Source organism: Erpetoichthys calabaricus, chromosome 1 (assembly GCF_900747795.2).
Source record: "Erpetoichthys calabaricus chromosome 1, fErpCal1.3, whole genome shotgun sequence".
NCBI classification, from domain to species: Eukaryota; Metazoa; Chordata; class Cladistia; order Polypteriformes; family Polypteridae; genus Erpetoichthys; species Erpetoichthys calabaricus.
In genome coordinates this window covers 35,672,928-35,693,340 of record NC_041394.2, presented here as the reverse complement: position 1 = coordinate 35,693,340, position 20,413 = coordinate 35,672,928, and the positions used below count along the sequence as shown (strand labels likewise).

The 20,413-nt window shown below is 40.9% G+C and overlaps 1 protein-coding gene across 5 annotated transcripts in view; it reads left to right on the top strand.

Annotated features, from left to right (window-relative positions):
* Window positions 1–20,413, top strand: part of LOC114648586 (PH and SEC7 domain-containing protein 2-like) — a 114,717-nt gene that overhangs the window by 14,768 nt on the left and 79,536 nt on the right. The window contains exon 1 of one of the 5 annotated variants that reach the window (XM_028797705.2): window positions 15,662–16,116. The exons of 3 other annotated variants lie outside the window; for them this stretch is intronic. The gene's annotated coding sequence lies outside the window, so the exon portion shown is untranslated. One more of the 5 variants, XM_028797714.2, reaches the window with a different exon arrangement.

Below are 20,413 nucleotides of genomic sequence, written 5' to 3'. Positions count from 1 at the left end.
TCGTGTGTGTGTGTGTATGTGTGTGCTCGCGTGCGCACGCGTGTGTGCTGTGACATGCGAGTCCCCGTCTTGCACCCTAAAACATGAAGCTGAGTCTCAGTACTTTAGCAACACCAGCTTTATTCAGCTTGAAACAGCAACAGCGAGGTTATTTATACACAGACACAGCAGTCGGGCAGGGCCCTGCACATTTATAATGTTCCTTGTTCCTTGCATCACCCATCGACGGCAGGCGCTTATAGCATGTCCGCGATCTTTTGAGATTCGCTTTTATGGCGAACTGCTACAGCACTGGGAGACTGCGATTGCTTTGGGACGTTCTTCCACGTGTCGTCCCGTTGGGTGGAATCCCACAACAGTTTAGAAACTCACTCACACCAGCCATGATTCTTTTCAAAGGTAAAGTGCAGGTTAATTTGTTTTATGTATTTTTACTTTATATTTTGTATTAATCATTTTTATATGAATAGTTTTGGGTTGTGGAACAAATCATCTGAGTTTCCATTATTTTTTATGGGGAAATTCACTTTGATATACGAGTGCTTTGGACTACGAGCACGTTTCCGGAACGAATTATGCTCGCAAAACGAGGTTCCACTGTATTTAAACTTATGGAAAGCCCATAGGTGAATCCTTTACAAATTCACATGAAAGTAACCCAGTAAGTTTGACTTATGCCCACCCATAGCAAATGTTATGCATTCACAGTTTGGTAGTTATTCACTTTTAAGTAACTTTTAAGTAACTTTGGTTAGTGAAACATCCATCCATCCATCCATTGTCCAACCCGCTGAATCCGAACACAGGGTCACGGGGGTCTGCTGGAGCCAATCCCAGCCAACACAGGGCACAAGGCAGGAAACAATCCTGGGCAGGGTGCCAACCCACCGCAGGACACACACAAACACACCCACACACCAAGCACACACTAGGGCCAATTTAGAATCGCCAATCCACCTAACCGGCATGTCTTTGGACTGTGGGAGGAAACCGGAGTGCCCGGAGGAAACCCACGCAGACACGGGGAGAACATGCAAACTCCACGCAGGGATTAGTGAAACATAGTGAAGCAAAATCATTGGGTCAGAAAAGAACCACAGAGATGGTGGTTTAAGTCAACTTTGGTCCACCATCAAAGCTAACAAAGTTTGTAACAATTAGAATATTCTGAAAATTTGTAGCTTGATTTGCAATGAAGTAGGAAGAGTTGCTTTCTGTAAAAATGCAAACATGCATGTTACATTTAGTAAACCATGGGGCCTGCTGAATTATGATATGGAGCGTTTAACACCTAGGTCCCTCATCACACTCCATTTATGATAAGCCTAAATATTTTCTTATCCTCCTTCCATCATTAGCTGTTTTGATGGGCACTAAATCTTTTTGATCAGCAGAGCACCTTTATTTTTCCTCAATTTCTTGTGTTATTTTTGTTTAGTTTTCTTTTGAGATCAGACTTTTTGTGTCTGGGTTGAATCCTGTTTTGCATGTGATGCTGAAGGGTTTGGCTCTAGTGGATTAGGCAAATTAGAGAAAACATTATTTATGAAATTAAAAATGTAACATGTTTTTGGCTAGTCGTTGTTTTGTAAGTTCAGAATGTGACTCTACTTTTTAAAACTGAGCCTGAATGATTTTATATAATCTGGTTGTATGCAATATGCTGTTAAAAGAAGTAAGTGGTAAAGCTTCCATTACAATTTTATTTTAAATTCTTTAACTTTTAAATGAATAAATTAAAGAATAAATGGTTGGAGCCTGAATAGCTTCAATGAACATGACACATTAAAAAATGTTCAAGTTTGGTCTGTAAAGCATAAAACATTCAGATTATTTTATATGAATATATAATTACATTTAGCAGTGAACAGAACTATTCTCTCTAAATTAAATTCCCAGTGAAACGTACAGTTTCCTATTTAAAAAATTCATTAAACAAATCCATAAACACATACTGTATATTTTCAACTCCTCTACAAGTTTTTTTCTCAATTTATAAAAGCATGGGCAACTTTTTTTCTGGTCCAGTGTGTAGAGGGGAGCTGTGGTCATGCAAGGAAAACGTACCTAGACTTTCAGGGATACTTCTCCGCTGCTAAAATCATTCGACTTGGGCATGTGGCTGTCAGAGAACCTCTGGAAGGATCCCATCTTGGATCGGCTTACAGAATTGGGGAAAGTGTTTAATGCTGCTCCAACGTGGGGCAAAAAGAGAAGAAAGGATCAGTAAATTTTTGATTTCAAAAAGTGCAGTGATCAAAACCATAGAACAGAAGATATACTGAGTATCTAAGCCATAACGCAATTCAAAAATCATAGACAAATGAATAGGGGTCAAAAATCAGAAACATAATATACAAGATTTTTCTTTTTGACTTACTGTATCCGCAAACTCGAATGTTGATACATCTAAAGTGACAGTTTAAAAAACATTGCAGTTGTGACATCAGAAGCAGAACGTCTGGAAAGACACCCCTGGAAACCAGCAGGTGCATCCAGGAAACAGCTGCATTAAATGGAATATCAGAACAACCCAAGCAATACCATGATCCCCCATGAAGAATATAAACCAGAAATAAAACTCATAAAAATATTTAAAATTTTTAATGCACCGTATGCATTACAAAATAAGCAAATATGGTGTTACCTCTGACCCCAAAAGAACAGTGTGAGCTGCAGACTGAAGCATGAATGTGAAAACAGGCTGAAGAGAATGCATGTGACAGTATACAAAAGGGCACCCAAAAACTTCTGAAATTGCTAAATTATTTTAAAACTTACAGCTAATTCTTGTTTAGTCATTTTCAAAATGTTCTCCATAAGATACCATACACTTGTCATAGTTGCTTCTCCCATTTCTGTTAACACTTACTATAATCATCTTTCCAAAGCCTCCTGCATTTTTTCCAGGATTTCTTCCACTGTCGAAAATCTTCCCCTCAGTCCCAGTTTTAATCTTGGGTACAAAAGGAAGCCACCAAGAGCAAGATCTAGTTAAAACAGGGAGATGGGAGGTAGCAACCACATTGTTTTTGATCAAAAACCCTTTGAGTGACAAAAATGGAATGTGCAGGTGAATTGTGCAAAATCCATTTTTGGGTGCGCCATTTCTTTGTTTGTTTTTCTTTCCTAATGCTTTCCTATAGGAACCTCAACATTTCAAAGTAGTGTTGCTGATTAACAGTATGCCTTTATGAACAAGTCAGTGTTTTGTTATGGTAGGGTCCTAGGATTCTCCCATTTATACTCTTTATTATGTACACCTTAACAGAATGCCCAAAGTCTCGTACTCTTACCAGACTGTCAGTAACTGTAGTTCAGCACTTCCCTCTCGCTTTTACATCTGTAACCCCAGGCATTTAGACAGAGTACCAGTAAAGAGAGGAGAAAAGAAGTTATACATTTATTCATGTATTGTAGATCCATCCATCCATCCATTTTCCAACCCGCTGAATCCGAACACAGGGTCACGGGGGTCTGCTGGAGCCAATCCCAGCCAACACAGGGCACAAGGCAGGAACCAATCCCGGGCAGGGTGCCAACCCACTGCAGGACACACACAAGCACACCCACACACCAAGCACACACTAGGGCCAATTTAGAATCGCCAATCCACCTAACCTGCATGTCTTTGGACTGTGGGAGGAAACGGGAGCGCCCGGAGGAAACCCACGCAGACATGGGGAGAACATGCAAACTCCACGCAGAAAGGACCCGGGAAGCGAACCCGGGTCCCCAGGTCTCCCAACTGCGAGGCAGCAGCGCTACCCACTGCGCTACCGTGCCGCCTGTATTGTAGATAGTAAGTGTTAATCTTCAAATATTATAACTAGTGCCATAAACAAAAGCAAATACAATGAGGCTTTACAAACCATGCAACCTCATAGTGCTAAATATGTAGTTTCAGGTGCCACATAAACATGTAGTTATGCTTGATTCTCTCTGGTCAGCTCATCTCTGGTCAACTCTCTTGTGGATATCATCTGGTCAGCTCTCCTCTTAGTCAGCTCACCATCTGACTTTATATAGCTTTCTTCCTTAGTGGTCCTGTCCCAGTCTCATTTGCTATTTTTATAAATCTAAAACCTGTCTCTCATCCTCCAAGCTTTCTTCTTTTAGGATGGTGGTTCATAGAGTATAAAGTGTTCCTACACACCTAGTCACCAATTCCACTAACAAAAGGTCTTATCTGATCTGCTAAGTCATAAATGTCCCTGAGCAAAAAATGACTTATTTAGTTTCCTTGCACTTTAAAATTTGATAGTTAGACAATACCTTCAAACATTTATATCAGAGGTTCTCAAACTTATTTTGTCTACCGCCCACTTTGAGAATCAATTATTTTCTAGCGCCCCCCAAAATTTTTAACTTTACCACATCTTAAAAATCACAAACACAATCACTACTTTAATTATAGCGTGCCATATGTGTCTTATCCTGTTTCTGAGTTCAAACTTACATTTTAAATGAGACTTTCTAACTAACGGGAGCAATAAAAACGCAACTTTATAATATTTAAAAAGACTTTTATTCAAATTAAAACAAACATTTCAATTAAAATGTTAAAACTTATCTAATGTGAAGGATGAATCTGATGATTTTTATCAAGTTTGTTAATATCAGGTTCGAATTTCCTCTTTTTAGTTAGCAGCGTTGCCACAGCACTAAATCCACGTTCACACAAATATAACGATGGGAATGCTACCAAAAATCGTTGAACAATCGATCACAAGCCAGGGTACAATTGTGGGACTGGCTTTTGTAGCCAAAATTCTTGGTAGCCATTTTTGAATTTGATTTGTATTTCCCCGTTCGTTGTCAGTTCTATAAGTTCTTCCTCAAGCTGGGATGATCCTGCTGTGTTGACATTTGAAAAAGGATCCAACACCCACTCCGGTATTTCCAATTTTAAAATGTCCTGGAACCGTTCTTTGCAATCACTGTGGAGGTTCTCCAAATGTTGGCAGTAAACAAGCAAGTTGTCGTTGATGAAGGGTACTGCTGATAAATTAGGGAAATTGTGAAACTCACATCTGCCAATGTTTTTCTTGTGTAAGAGCAGTTTGGCTATGAAAGCAGCAACGATATTTTTTGTTTTAATCAAGTTCAAGTCGTCACCTTGAAGTTGGAGATTGATATCATTAAACAATTTATACAGGTCTGTCAAGTACGCAACATCATTCTTTGATGTGATGAGGTTGTTGCGCAATTCTGTGTCTTTGTTTTCCAAGAACTCTATCACAGAGTCAAACAGATTATAAAATCGAGTCAGACAAGTACCTCTTGATAGCCAACGCACTTCTGTGTAAAACAGCAATTGGTTGAAATCTTCATCATTAACAACACAAAGCTGATTAAATAATCTGTCATTTAAAGAGCTCTTTCGGATTTTATTGACCGCTTTGATGACATGTTGCAGTGATTGAAACAGCCGTTCACTCAAATTTCTTGCAACCAAATGTTGTCGATGAATGACGCAATGAACAGCGAGCTATGAAGCCTTTGTGACGCCCTGTCATAGCCGGGGCGCCATCCGTAGCAGCTGATATAATATTCTTCAAGGGAATTTCTTGCTCATCACAAAACTTTTCCAGTGTATTAAATATGGTTTCTCCGGTTGTATCTGTCTCTAAATTTCTAGCAAATAATAGTTCTTGACATATTTTCTCATCTTTAATAAACCTCACGTATGACAACAATAGTGCTTCATTAGTTGGTAAAGTGGACTCATCCAACTGAATTGAGAATTGACTAGTCTTCAGATGAATGCACAATGAGTCTTCAATATTTTCAGCCATTTCATCAATTCGTCTTTGCACAGAACTATTGCTCAAAGGAATTTTTCGAATAATATCTGCCGCTGGTTTATGGAGCCCAGTAGTTATTACTTCTTTTATTGCCGGTAAAATTAACTCTTCTCCAATAGTGTGTGATTTGCCTGTTTGAGCAATTAACAAAGAGATATTGCACGAGGCTCGAAGTCCGTCATCGTCTTGCTTAGAAGCCGCTGAAAAAAGTTTTGATACAGTTGGCTGAGCTATGTACTTCTTTTCCAGGTCTTGAAAATAGGCCACATTTTTTTCTTTCTTATCTGGATGCATTTTATTCAAATGATCTTGTAGCCTAGAAGGCTTCATCGCTTCATTTGAAAATGTTTTTTGACAAAGAAGGCACATAGGCGAAGATGGATTTGTAGGATTTTCAACAAATCCGTATTTAATATGTTCTGCACTGTATTGCCGTCTCTTCTTTTTTGCTTCCGACATAGTTTTGTCTTTACAAATACGTGAGTAAAGTATCGAGCTTAAAAAACTTTCTAACGATTGCGCGCAAAAAACGCTAATGAAAATAAAAGAAGTATTACGCGCTCTTATATAGGATTAAAATACAGCACGCACCGACAAGGGTAAGACAAACATGCACAAACTCGTTTACCTCATTCGATGGAATTCGTACTGAGCAAGTTAGAACGGTAACCGTCATTTTTATCGAAAATAAAAAATATCGAATTAAAAAATGTCGAAATTTTAGTATAAATAAAAAATTGGTTTAGGGGTTAAGGCTAGGGCTAAGATTAATTTTTTATTTATATGAAAATTTCGACATTTTTTTAATTTGATATTTTTTATTTTCGATAAAAATGACCGGAATCAGTTAGAACAAGTATCGATGATCCAGCTGCTTGATACAGGATTGCACAAATCGCGTTGTTTAATAAAAACTTGTTAAAACTTGATTGCTCATGGGCTACCTACGAAAGCCATGATAAATTATTTATATTTATACAATCAAACAGGACAGGAATAAGAACGAAATAATCGATGTAATATAGTAGGTAGGTTTTGATTTTAGTTTAAATTTTAAAATATTAGAAAAAAAACGCAAATCAGCCATCGCCCCCCTAAACCGCTTCAACACCCCCCAATTTTCTCTGGGCCCTTTAACGCCCCCCTGTAGGCCTCCAGCGCCCACAAGGGGGCATTATCACCCACTTTGAGAAAGACTGATTTATATTGTTAGACATTATTAATGAAAAAAATATTTTCAGCCTTCATGATAGATATTATTCTCTGTCTGTCAATGTAAGAAACTGTGATCATCAAAGTTCCTTGGTGGCTTGGGAAAAAAAATGTGAACGTGAGCATCGGTAGGCTTTACGCTCTAGGAATCAAGTTACCTGAATTATTCTATAACGTTTCAGTAATTGTTTACCACTCTGATGCTGACCTTTCTGATAATAAAATAGGTCATTACGATAGCAACGGAAGAGAAGAATTCATAATTAATTGCAGAATTACAGTATTTAAGTGTTCCTCTAGAGCAGGGGTCACCAAGTCCGGTCCTGGAAGGACCACTGTGGCTGCATGTTTTCATTCTAACCCATTTTTAATGAGTGCCTTGTTTGTGCTCCTAATTAACGTCTTGGGAATTCATTTTAATTGACTTGCTTTTTAAAGATTTGTTCCCCTGAATTTTTTCATCGTTCCTCTGCATTGCTTCATTTCTTTCCTTAAATGGCACCCAAACAGAAATTAAATGTGAAGTGAGTGAGCCAAGAGAAGACCAACTAAGTCAGGGCCTCAAACACCAACCAATTTCACTCCAACCAGTTGCTTAATTAGTCACAGAGTCTTGTCATCAATTAAACTCATTCTTTAATTCCATGACTTGTTGCTGCAATAGCTGACATTTCCGAAATTGTTGATTTTCTCTTTCTAAGAGCACTGGGAAACCTGAGCAGATCAACATTCCTATTCCTTCATCTTTCTTTATTTTCAGATATTGTATGATGGACACTAGTTGTTTTGGCTCATTTTGTATCTCATTACTGTTTGCCTGCTAATGAAGGAAAAAGAAACAATTAAGGGGTCTGAGTCTTCAAGAGCAAGTCAATTAAAATGAATTCAAGAGAAGCTAATTAGCAACAAAAACAGGTCACTCATTAAGAAAAGGCTTAGAATGAAAACCTGCAGCCATGGTGGTCCTCCAGGACCGGAGTTGGCGACCCCTGCTTTAGAGTGCCTCTTTCTCTTGCACGATTTGGCTCAAAACCTAATCAGCACATTGTTATCTCATAATACGCTTAGGTTTCCAGTTTGATATTTTTATGTCTAGCCATTTTAGTTCTAGATCGTCCTCAAGAAACTCTGACACACAGACACACACACGAAGGCACACACCTATCATCGAGCTATCAATGTTAAAGGTATCAGGGACCCCTAAAACGTTGAGTTCCATCGAAAACCGGAGATCTAAATTTTTGACAAATCTAAAGCTTTCGCTCTTCCCCCTATAGAAGATAGGTTATGGTGAGAGAGGGTGCAAAGCAAAAGTCACTGAAGTCACTTCCACAATTGTACAACACAATGCCTTTCAATGGACTGATTAACCCTGTTGTATGTATACGATATCTAGTGGCATATAGCTACACGCTACTGCTGTGCTGTTGACCAGTTTGGGGAATGTAAGGGTCCTCCCTCGTAATTTTATTACAGTGATCCCTCGCTATATCGCGCTTCGCCTTTCGCGGCTTCACTCTATCGCGGATTTTATATGTAAGCATATTTAAATATATATCGCGGATTTTTTGCTGGTTCGCGGATTTCTGAGGACAATGGGTCTTTTAATTTCTGGTACATGCTTCCTCAGTTGGTTTGCCCAGTTGATTTCATACAAGGGACGCTATTGGCAGATGGCTGAGAAGCTACCCAACTTACTTTTCTTTCTCTCTCTCTTGCGCTGACTATCTGTGATCTTGACGTAGGGGGTGTGAGCAGGGGGGCTGTTCGCACACCTAGAAGATACCCACGCTCGTCTAAAAATGCTGAAAGATTATCTTCACGTTGCTACCTTCTGTGTGCAGCTTTTAAGTATGCTGCACGGTGCTTCGCATACTTAAAAGCTCAAAGGGCACGTATTGATTTTTGACTTTGTTTTTCTCTCTCTCTCTCTGCTCCTGACGGAGGGGGTGTGAGTTGCCGCCTTCAACAGCTTTGTACTGGCGGTGCTTCGCATACGTAAAAGCAGCCCTATTGATTTGTTTGCTTTACTCTCTGTTTCCTTTGAAGAGGAAGATATGTTTGCATTCTTTTAATTGTGAGACAGAACTGTCATCTCTGTCTTGTCACGGAGCACAGTTTAAACTTTTGAAAAAGAGACAAATGTTTGTTTGCAGTGTTTGAATAACGTTCTTGTCTCTCTACAACCTCCTGTGTTTCTGCGCAAATCTGTGACCCAAGCATGACAATATAAAAATAACCATATAAACATATGGTTTCTACTTCGCGGATTTTCTTATTTCGCAGGTGGCTCTGGAACGCAACCCCCACGATGGAGGAGGGATTACTGTATAACCATGAGTCTCAATCTGAGCCTGTAATCAGAGAGAGGACTACACAAAAATAAAGTGACTTGAATTGATTAATCAATTCAAACCACAAAATAACATACACAGTTCAAGAAAGAAATTAATATACAATTTAATAGCAGGAACATTTTGTAATTGGGGCAAACCATATTAATCAAGATGAAGCTTACTGTATACCGTATCTGGCAGTAATTATCTCTGCAGCTTTTCGTACTCTTGAACATACAATAAAGACGTGACATGTGCTGTGAGAAGGGAATAGTGTTGTAAGGGTTCGGTAAGAATAGAAAAGTGAAATTAAGTTTCTCAAAATGACATATTTATTATGTTTTATGTAATATACAGTTGGATGACACAGAAAAATGGTGGGCATCTCACATAGTGTGGAACGTGGCCAAGTCTCTAAGTGAAGTAATGCCTGATGAAACATGCAACCCCCACAGAGGACATTCCATGTCTATGGTTTCCCAGTTAATGATGTTAATCTAACCTTTTGTTAGGGGTCTTTAAACCCCTTCCTCTAACTACCCAGTGTTCTCTGGACCTGGTACTGATGGTACACAGAGGACTTGTTTTAGGAGACTGAATTTCAGTATTCTGCAGCAGTGCATCATCCAACGGATTTGGGTGTGCATCATCATGGCTCTAAGGTTGCTCAGTTTTTGCTTGGTGACTTCACTGGAAATGGTGAGGCAGTCATCCCAGCTGATTGGCAAAATCTTACAAAGAAGAAATCTAGTTTGGTTACAGATAAGAGAGCAGTCAGTTTGAGACATCGTGAAAGCATAATGCCTTACGAATGAAGCAGACCAAGTAGTGTTTCTTGACACACTTTTGTTGAATAATGTGTTGGTTTAAAGTCTTTAATGCTAGTGTGTCATAGAGAGGATTACTCACAATGGTCATCAGTTTTGTCTTTATTCTCTCCTCCACTACTTCCTCCAGCAGGCCCACAGTGCCTCCCATTACTGAGCACACTTTCTTAATCAGCTTGTTGATTTGGTAGTGATAGTACCAGCCCAGCACACTACAGCATAGAAAGTCTCGCTGGCTGTCACAGAGTTGTAGAACAATAATCCATGTCTCACTACCTTGCAGGAGGGCAGTGGCACAAATGTTCTTATGAACAATTTCCTTTTTAAGTTCAAGGGGTTTTTTTAGACCTGACAGCGTAGTATTTTGAAATAGATTCTTGCATAGCGGTTGTGATGTTAAACAACCTCCTCAATGGATGCTTTTTAAGGTAGCAGTCTGCCAAGGATCAGAAAGTGGTTCACAAATTCCAGAGTTTCTGCAGAGTGATGGTCAGGAGCTTAGTTATCTCACCAGAGACATCATTGTACAGGATTTCAGTTTATCAACATTAAGGATCAGTTCTAAGCTCTAACAGTCCTCTGTGAAGATCTTCAAAGTTGACTAGCGTTCTACTGTGGAATGTTTTAAAGTGAAAGTCATCTGCATAATAAAGGTCAGTGACTATGATGTTGGTCACTCCTGTCTTCGCATTAAGGCAGTGTAGGTTGAAGAGATTTCTGTTAAACCAGTGTTCAATTTCAAGGCCACAAGAAGAACAATAAGAAATCAGAAGCAGAATACAATAGAAGTAAATTGCAGAAAATTGCAATATGATGACATAACTTTGTTTGATCCCTTATCACATAGAAAATGAATCCGTTTCCTAATTATTGCAAAAGAAAGTTTAAGTCTCCTAGCAATGCAAATAAATCTGGTAGGGCATCTGTGTCTGACCAGGATTTTGCACAAAGCTTTACCACTGCTGAAGTCAAAGTCCTTGTCATGTCAAAGAAAGCTTCTTGTTGCTGCCCCCAGTATTTCTCTCAGATTTGCCAGGTTACAAAGGTCATGTTCATATTGGTTCACAATTGTCAAAGTCACATTGGGACTCAGAAAGGATTTCTTTAGCAAGTGGGAGCATAGATTTAGGAGCACATGGGCAAAGATTAACCTGGTGGTGGAGAGCAGAGCAAAACCAGAATGGCTTGCACACTTTGATTCTTCACAAAATAGTGATCTGGTGTGATTGCGTCAAAATTCCAGGTTATGAAGTTCTGTAGAGATACAGTATCAATCATTCTTCAGTCCTAAAAGCATATGATGTCTCATGTGATCTCCTCTAGGGCTACAGATGTGTTTTCTGGATGTTTTGAAATTGCTGGAATCGTTTCACTTGTCACTGTGGAGTCGTAGTTCAATAGTTTCTTCAAATTCTAGTTCCAATTGGGAAAGATGACAGTATCCTCTAGAAGGTTTAATCTTACAAACAAAGTGAAGTAAGGCCTTTTGAATTTCGAATTCAATGCACATAGGATCTTTGTCAACTCTGAAGAAACTACTGATAATGTGGTGATCATCAAAAACTCCTAAGCTTTCTCCTTCCACCATTTTTTCTTGTATCTATTTCTGGGGCTCAAAGTTTGTTCTCACACATTTATCTAGTGATATCTACCATGGGCCAAATAATTTCCTTTTTCAGGATAGTTGGTCCTGTGAAAAGTGCTGTATATATCAAAGGTAGGATCATTTATTGAGCCATTTACTTTTCAACATGCATTATTCAATTTTGAGAATGTAGGGTGTTAGTTTACCCATTCAGGAACTACGTCACTGTTTTCTGTATGTGCCACATTAGATCTGCTGGCATATGACATTGACACATAGATCTTATCTTTTCCATTACATTATTAGTCTTCAATAAAACACCTAACAAGAAGATAAGGCAAAAAATAAATGAATTGTATATTTGTGGTTACATTTAACAGGAAAACAGAGTGATAGTCAAGATAAGGCTGTGCTCTGATAATTTCTTCAGAAATAGAATTCTATTGATGTTGGCCTTTACTTGCCAATGACACAAACTACAGGTTGGAGAGTTCCAGTGTAGAGAAACAGCTCTGTTGGGGCCCTTGGGTGCCATAAGAGGGTGCTGCCAAGAGAAGACTGCCCTGGTTTCTGTTCAACCTGAAAGTGCTATGGATGACCACTGCTGCAACACCAGAAATATTTCTGGGTCCAGTTTAAAGGAAGCCCACTGCATCTCCTCAGGCAGTCAGAACTGGGAGGCAATGGGTGCCACTTAACAGGAGGTGTGAAAGGAGAGAAAGAGAATTCACTTGTTTTGTAATCGTTGTTTCGTTGGTTGTTCACACTTGGAGAGGTATTTGGTGCAAAAGAAATCCCTTATTTGAATCCAGGGCTGTGTTGGGCAACATTGTGCCTGTGGTTTGGTGTTCAGTGGCACCTCTACTGGCTACAATATACTGTATATTCTCACCCAATATGTGTGACTATATATTATACATATATATATATATACATACAGTTTGTAAATATATATATATATATATATATATATATATATATATGTGTGTGTGTGTGTGTGTGTGTGTCCGTGTGTATGCGTGTGTGGGTGTGTGTGTGTGTGTGTGTGTATGTGTTGATATGATTAAACAGGAAAATGAAGTGTTGGCCATGATGAGGTCATGCTTTTATCATTTCTTCAGAAATAGGGTGCCATGAAGTTGGCCTTTCTGCTTACCTGTCTACTACAGGTTGCAGGCTCACCAACTCCATTAACTGAAGTCCCCCACGAGGATCAGCCTACCTTTTCATATCCAGATTAGAGTAAAGCTGCATTAACACACCTGTCAGGAAGATCAATACAATCATATACATACTATCTAGTTCTATTTATTCATATATACAGTATATATATTTATATTGTGAGCCACTAGGGTGTATACTGCCACCCTAAACCCCGACACAGACAGGCAGGACACAGGTTCAACTCAAGACCTGTGCTTATTTACAGTTTGTGCACACATTACCAACACCGCAATACACAGTCCATTCCCTTTCTTGCCGCCAGTCCTTCTGCCTCCACTCTTCTTCAGGCTTTGTCCATTCCTTTCTCCCGACTCTGGCCCCTGAATGAAGTATGACAGCTCCTCTTATTCAGGTCCCGGGAGTGTTCCAGGTGGCTCATCAGTATTACCTGAAATCACTCCCAGGCATGCTGGAGGTCCTCTATAAGGCTCTGCAGCTCCCCCTGGTGGCCCCCATGGAACCAAACTCCAGTTCCCAACATGCCCTGCGGGAATCCATGGTGCCATAGCCGCCCAGGAGGGCTGCCAGGAGGTATTGCCTCATCAATGCCCATTCCCCTGGTCTATTCCACTCTGCTGGCATCCCAATATATATAAACATATATAAACATACATAAACTGCTGAAAAAAATTACAGAAACACTTTGAAAACACATCAGATCTCAAAGGGAAATTAATCCTGCTAGATATCCATACTGATATGGACTGAGTAATGTGTTAGGAATGAAAGGATGCCACATTGTTTAATAGAAATGAAAATGATCAACCTACAGAGGGCTGAATTCAAAGACACACAGAAAATCAAAGTGAAAAAATGATGCGGCAGGCTACTCCATTTTGCCAAAATTTAGTAGTTTGTATGGCTCCCACGTACTTTTATGCATGCCTGACATTGTCAGGGGGGCATGTTCCTAATGAGACGACAGATGGTGTCCTGGAGGATCTCCTCCCAGATCTGGACCAGGGCTTCACTGAGCTCCTGGACAGTCTGAGGTGCAAACTGGTGGCGTTGGATGGACCGAAACATAACGTCCCAGAGGTGTTCTATTGGACTGAGGTCAGGCAAGCGTGGCAGCCAGTCAGTGGTATCAATTCCTTCATCCTGGCGGAGTGGTGGCTCTGAGGCTAAGGATCTGCACTGGTATCCAGAAGGTTGCCGGTTCGAATCCCCGTCACTGCCAAAAGAGATCCTACTCTGCTGGGCCCTTGAGCAAGACCCTTAACCTGTAATTGCTCCAGGGGCGCTGTACAATGGTTGACCCTGCGCTCTGACCCCAAGGGGTATGCGAAAACTAACAAATTCCTAATACAAGAAATTGTATAACGCGAAATAAAGAACAAAAAAAAAAACAAATCCTGCAGGAACTGCCTGCATACTCGCACCACATGAGGCCGGGCATTGTCGTGCACCTTGAGGAACTCAGGACTCGCTGCACCAGCATAGGGTCTGACAATGGGTCCAAGGACTTCATCCAGATACCTAATGGCCATTGTCTAGCCTGTAGAGGTCTGTGTGTCCCTCCAGATATGCCTCCCCAGACCATCACTGGCCCCCCACCAAACTGGTCATGCTGAACGATGTTACAGGCAGCATAACGTTTTCCAAGGTTTCTCCAGACCCTTTCACGTCTTTCACATGTGCTCAGGGTGAACCTGCTCTCATATGTGAAAACCTCCAGCTCCAGTGGTAGACCTGCCAATTCTGGCATTCTATTGCAAATGCCAGTCGAGCTCTACAGTAACGGGAAGTGAGTACAGGGCCCACTAGAGAACATTGGGCCCTCAGGCCACCCTCATGAACTCTGTTTCTGATTGTTTGGTCAGAGTCATTCACACCAGTGGCCTGCTGGAGGTCATTTTGTAGGCTCTGGCAGTGCAAAATAAATCCTATCCTCTATCCTCTTTGCCCAAAGGACCAGATACCGGTCCTGCTGATAGGCTAAGGACCTTCTATGGCCCTGTCCAGCTCTCCTAGAGTAACTGCCTGTCTCTTGGAATCTCCTCCATGCCCTTGAGACTGTGCTGGGAGACACAGCAAACCTTTTGGCAATGACACATATTGATGTCCCATCCTGGAGAAGTTGGACTGCCTGTGCCACCTCTGTAGGGTCCAGGTATCGCCTCATGGTACCAGTAGTCACGCTGATTGTAGCCAAACTAGTGAAAAAACAGACAGAAAAGATGAGGAGGGAAAATGTCAGAGGCCTCCCTCCACCTGTTAAACCATTCATTCCTGTTTTGGGGGTCATCTCATTGTTGCCCCTCTAGTGCACCTGTTGTTAATTTCATTAACACCAAAGCAGCTGAAACTGATTAACAAGCCCCTCTGCTACTTCACTGACCAGATCAATAGCCCAGGAGTTTTATTGACTTGATGCTATACTCTGATTCAAAAGTGTTCCTTCAATTTTTTGAGCAGTATATATACTTTTTTACGTTTGAACACTTGATTTCCATCTGGTCCGTGCTTAAATGTTTGCTCCGTGCAAACTGCCACTAAAAATCAGCAGCATGCACCTCCAAGGGTTGTGTTGCTAAATGCTTTAAGAAAAGAAAAAAAAAACATTGTGGCTGTCACCACAGGAAGTTACCAAAACAGAGCGCAAGAGCTGAGGGAGGTTTAATCGACTCCTCAAATCAAAAAAGAGTCGCGCCTGTTCCCTTTTCAGGGCTTAAACTGCCTCTGCCCAGACAGATCAAACAGTGGGGGTTAAAGAGGTGGAGGGCAGCTTTAAGTAAGAGGATTGCTTTGGATCACAAGACTGGAGGAATTACCCATAGGGGACAGAGCACAAAACTGTGACCGAGGGGCGGGGTGACTAGTGTAAAACATGCCTCAAGTTTGCAGTGATGCATGGGAAGACACTTTGATGTAAGCGCCAGCTCAGTAGCCACAGAGTTGACTAGGACAGAGAACGCTGAACTCCACCCCAGCCTGCCTCTCCTCTTACTTAGAAGTGTCATGCTCATGACGATCTGTGGGCAGGAAGTTTTTTTCAAAAAAGACAAGAACCTTTTTTTTTGAGTGTGTGTGTCTCCTGACACTTTTTGTGAGCTGTGAGTCTCCAGCTTCCACTGCTGTTACCAAGATTACGAAAAATGGATTGCAAAAAGACACACATAAAGGTGGGTTGGACATATGGCTGTTGTGGGAAATCCCGATGGGTTTTCTAGTCTTTGGTACCACCGTTTGAGTGAATGTTTCGAGTCTCTGTCACTTGGCTTCAGTGGAATATTGTGACAAGCAGAGGACTCCAGAAGACAGAGAACAGCATACCTCATGGTAAGAAACTGGGTTAGACGAACAGGAACAAACGGAGGCCGCAGTTCAGAGCTGGGTAAGGATGACAGAACTGTATGTTAAGTTTGGCACAACGATAAGAACATCGTGGTGAGGAAGAGACTAGAAAGCTGAGAAGTGACACCGAGCTGTAAGTGCATTTCATTATGAACACAATTTGTTGATGTCCAGCTTCACTTTTCTCCTGTAAATGGTGCCTATAAACCATTTTAGTGAACAGGGCCCTAGAGGCTGGCCTGTAGCTACTTTCCTGGCCTTCCACATCTTTAATTATATCATATTATGTGATATGATCTACTGTTAAATTCTGCTCCGTACTTGTAAAATTTTTATTTTTATACTGTATTGAGGATTTGTTCTGTTCTCTTGTATTTTATTGACCCCCTTCTTTTTGACACCCACTGCACGCCCAACCTACCTGGAAAGGGGTCTCTTTTTGAACTGCTTTTCCCAAAGTTTCTTCCATTTTTTTCCATACAAAGGTTTTTTGGGAGTTTTTTGCTTGTCTTCTTAGAGAGTCAAGGCTCGGGGGGCTGTCAAGAGGCAGGGCCTGTTAAAGCCCATTGCGGCACTTCTTGTGTGATTTTGGGCTATATAAAAATAAATTGCATTGTATTATATTGTATAATTAGTAAACTTTTGGTTGTTGGAATTTGGGGGGGTCCTGGGATTTGGTTTTTGGGCTTACAGGATTGATGAGCTGATTGAAAAGCATAGAAGGTTAGTAGTCCAAATCAGGGGGTACCTGTATTTATAAAAATTATTAGGCTTTCAGTAAGGGAAATGCTAAGCCTTTACAGAATCCATCATTTTATACCACACCTTTCATTGTGCTTTTACAATGAAGTAGAGTAAATATAATTTATTTATTTTAGTTCACTGAACAAAATAGTGAGATGAGCTGTAGGACTGGCCAAGAAATGCCCTAAGGCCACATTGCATCGTGACATCAAGGATGAACATAGTTGAATTTGAGGGCTAGCAGCAGTGATGAAGTGGCAATGACCTCTTGTATGCAGTTCAGGACACATCTGTATGGTTGAAGTGAGTAAACAGGAGAAAACGTCAGGTCGACCTCCATCACTTGTTCCTTTGGGCTGGCCTCTTCCCAAGTGGTCACTCTCATGTCCTTGAAAGTGTAATAAAAATGCTGTGCGTAGTATAAGGCACTTAAGCTTGTAAGAGGTGATTGTTGTTTGTATCAGAGTTGAGCAAACGGAGCGAGTAGAAAGGAAAAGGCTGAATCTCTGGAATTGTATGGGTGGGTAGTTGTGTCAGCTTTTAGTGGGAATGAAAAGGATAAGAATTCCTGCCATGTTTCATTTGTGAGTGTGGTAACCCTTGCTATAATCCTCTCAATTGTGTATAAACCACTAAATGAACTTTTAGTTGTTGTTTTTACTTGCAATGTTCAGGTGTGTCATGGCTGCTTGGAACAGAGTAAGTGTAGGCAGCAGAGCAATGCTCAGTCACAGAACAGTAGCAAAGGGTGCAAAGCAGGGACTAACTTCAGGTAGTCACCTCCCAAATCAGACCTCTTTAGAATTGCCAGTCATCCTAAAAACATGCCTTTAGACTGCGGAAGCTGATGGCCATGTATACACAGGGAGAACATACACACTCTACACAGAAGGTGCAGGCAAATGACCTGCCCCAGCCACTACTGTCATCCGATGGAAAGATTCTCTCATCTGATTGGTTCACCAACACAGACTCCACTATTGAAAATACAGCAGCGGGTAGTCGGCCAGTTGGCCGAGGTCTCCAGGACTCTGACTTTATTTTTCACTTTCTCTTTTACAATTTTAATCTCCACCATTGTCAACCTGCCATAGTTTATCCATTAATTAATGGACAGATAATTTTGGATCCATTTATGTTTAATCAGTTGCTACCTTGTTTTCTGTGCATTTTAACAAATCTGCATTTAAATGTGTGTCAATTATCCATCCATCCATTTTCCAACCCGCTGAATCCGAACACAGGGTCACGGGGGTCTGCTGGAGCCAATCCCAGCCAACACAGGGCACAAGGCAGGAAACAATCCTGGGCAGGGTGCCAACCCACCGCAGGACACACACAAACACACCCACACACCAAGCACACACTAGGGCCAATTTAGAATCACCAATCCACCTAACCTGCATGTCTTTGGAATGTGGGAGGAACCGGAGCGCCCGGAGGAAACCCACGCAGACACGGGGAGAACATGCAAACTCCACGCAGGGAGGACCCGGGAATCGAACCCAGGTCCCCAGATCTCCCAACTGCGAGGCAGCAGCGCTACCCACTGCGTGTGTCAATTATGTATTTACTAATTAGTACAATCTATACTTGCATTTTAACTGAGAATTGATCACACTGCTCTGCATCTTCACTCAATGAAGAACACTACACAAATAATAAGTTGTATTGTTCTATCCAAGAAAACCATTTTACAAACTACAAGATAGCAAAACATTCTGAAACCTGCTAAATCCAATTTGGTAGTTGTGCAAAAAGGGACCAAAAATCCCAGAATTGTTAAAAAAAAAAAAAAATTATCATAAAACTTACAGCAATTCCCTTTAAGCCACCTTCAAAATACTTTCCTTGAGATGCAATACACTTGTCCCTGTGCATCTCCCATTTCTGAAATCATTTTCTGTACTCATCTTTTGTTACAGTGTCTAAAGCCCTCCTGCATTGTTTTGTGGATCTCTTACACAGCAGCAAATCTTCACTTCAGTCTCAATTTTAATTTCAGAAACAAAAAGATGTCTTAATAAGTAACATCTAGTGAATGTGGGTTTTCAAATCACCAGCCACATTCTTTTTGGTCAAAAAGTCCTTGACTGTCAATGCGGCGAATGCAAGATGTGCAATCAGGGTACAAAATGTAACTTTTTGTGCATGTCACTCTTTTCGGACGTTTTCTTCCTGATGGTTCTCTATAGATGGCTTGGCACTTTGATGTAATGTCGTAGATCAAGATTCTGTCAATGGGGAACATGTCTATCAATGTCAGAAAAACACGGTCATAATTGTCATTTGAAAATTTGCCATGGTGGCTTGGAGAAAAAAATGGCCCAAGTCACCTTCTCTTCTAAATGACAGAAAAAACACACTTAATCATCTCAGCATGATGCCACTCAGCAGACTGATTTTCAGACTGTAGGCATACGATGTCTAGTAGCAGATAACTATTCACTACTGCTGTATTATTGACCGATTCTGAGAAATTTTGGGTCCTCTGTTAGGAATAGTGTGGTGCTGAAGTGTCACCTATTACATGGCTGCACTCGAGTCCTAATTTGGGATCCTAAGGTGATTCGTCTTGTGGTGGGTGCAACAACGTGTTGTATCAGTACATGCACCCAACTTCCTCTTCCTCCTCCTCCTCCTCATAATTTGTATTATAAATGTGAGTCAATTACATGGCTCTGCCACTCAGCAGGACGATTAACCTGAATGTAGGCATGCGATACCTAGTGGCGTACTCAACTCGATAACTACACCCAACCCACCCAACTTGTGCTATTGACCAATTCTGGGAATTTTTGGGTCCCCCCTTGTATAGTGAAATTTTGACTTACTAGCACCAGTGTCTACTGGAGGACTCTGAAACAAACCTGCAAGACATAGTTGAAGCAGAAACTCTGACAACCTTCAAGAAGATGAGATATTGGGAAAGCTTAGCTATTAGCTAAATAAAAGAGCTTGATGGACTGAATGGTCTCCTCTCATCCTGGCAAATGTCTTATGTATTCTTATGTATCCTGGCAGCCATCTCTGCAGAGCAGTGAACAGCCACAGACAGAACACCAGTCCATCCTACACCCCAGTCACACACACCAGGCCAGTTTCAAAGTGACATTTAACCGAACCTGGAAATCTTTTAGGATGTAGGAGAAAACTTGAAGTACCTGTGGGAAAACTCACATGGACATGGGAAAACATGCAAAACTCACATGGACAATGTCCAGGCACAGCAGTGTTAACCACTGGACTACTGTGCCCCACTACACTACAAAATAGTCCGTGATAAAATAAAAAGACAAATTAAGTTTTAAGTTAGACAGAAAAATACATTTTTGGATGAGATTTTCTGCTGGGGAAGGCATGATGTCACAGTAGAGAGCG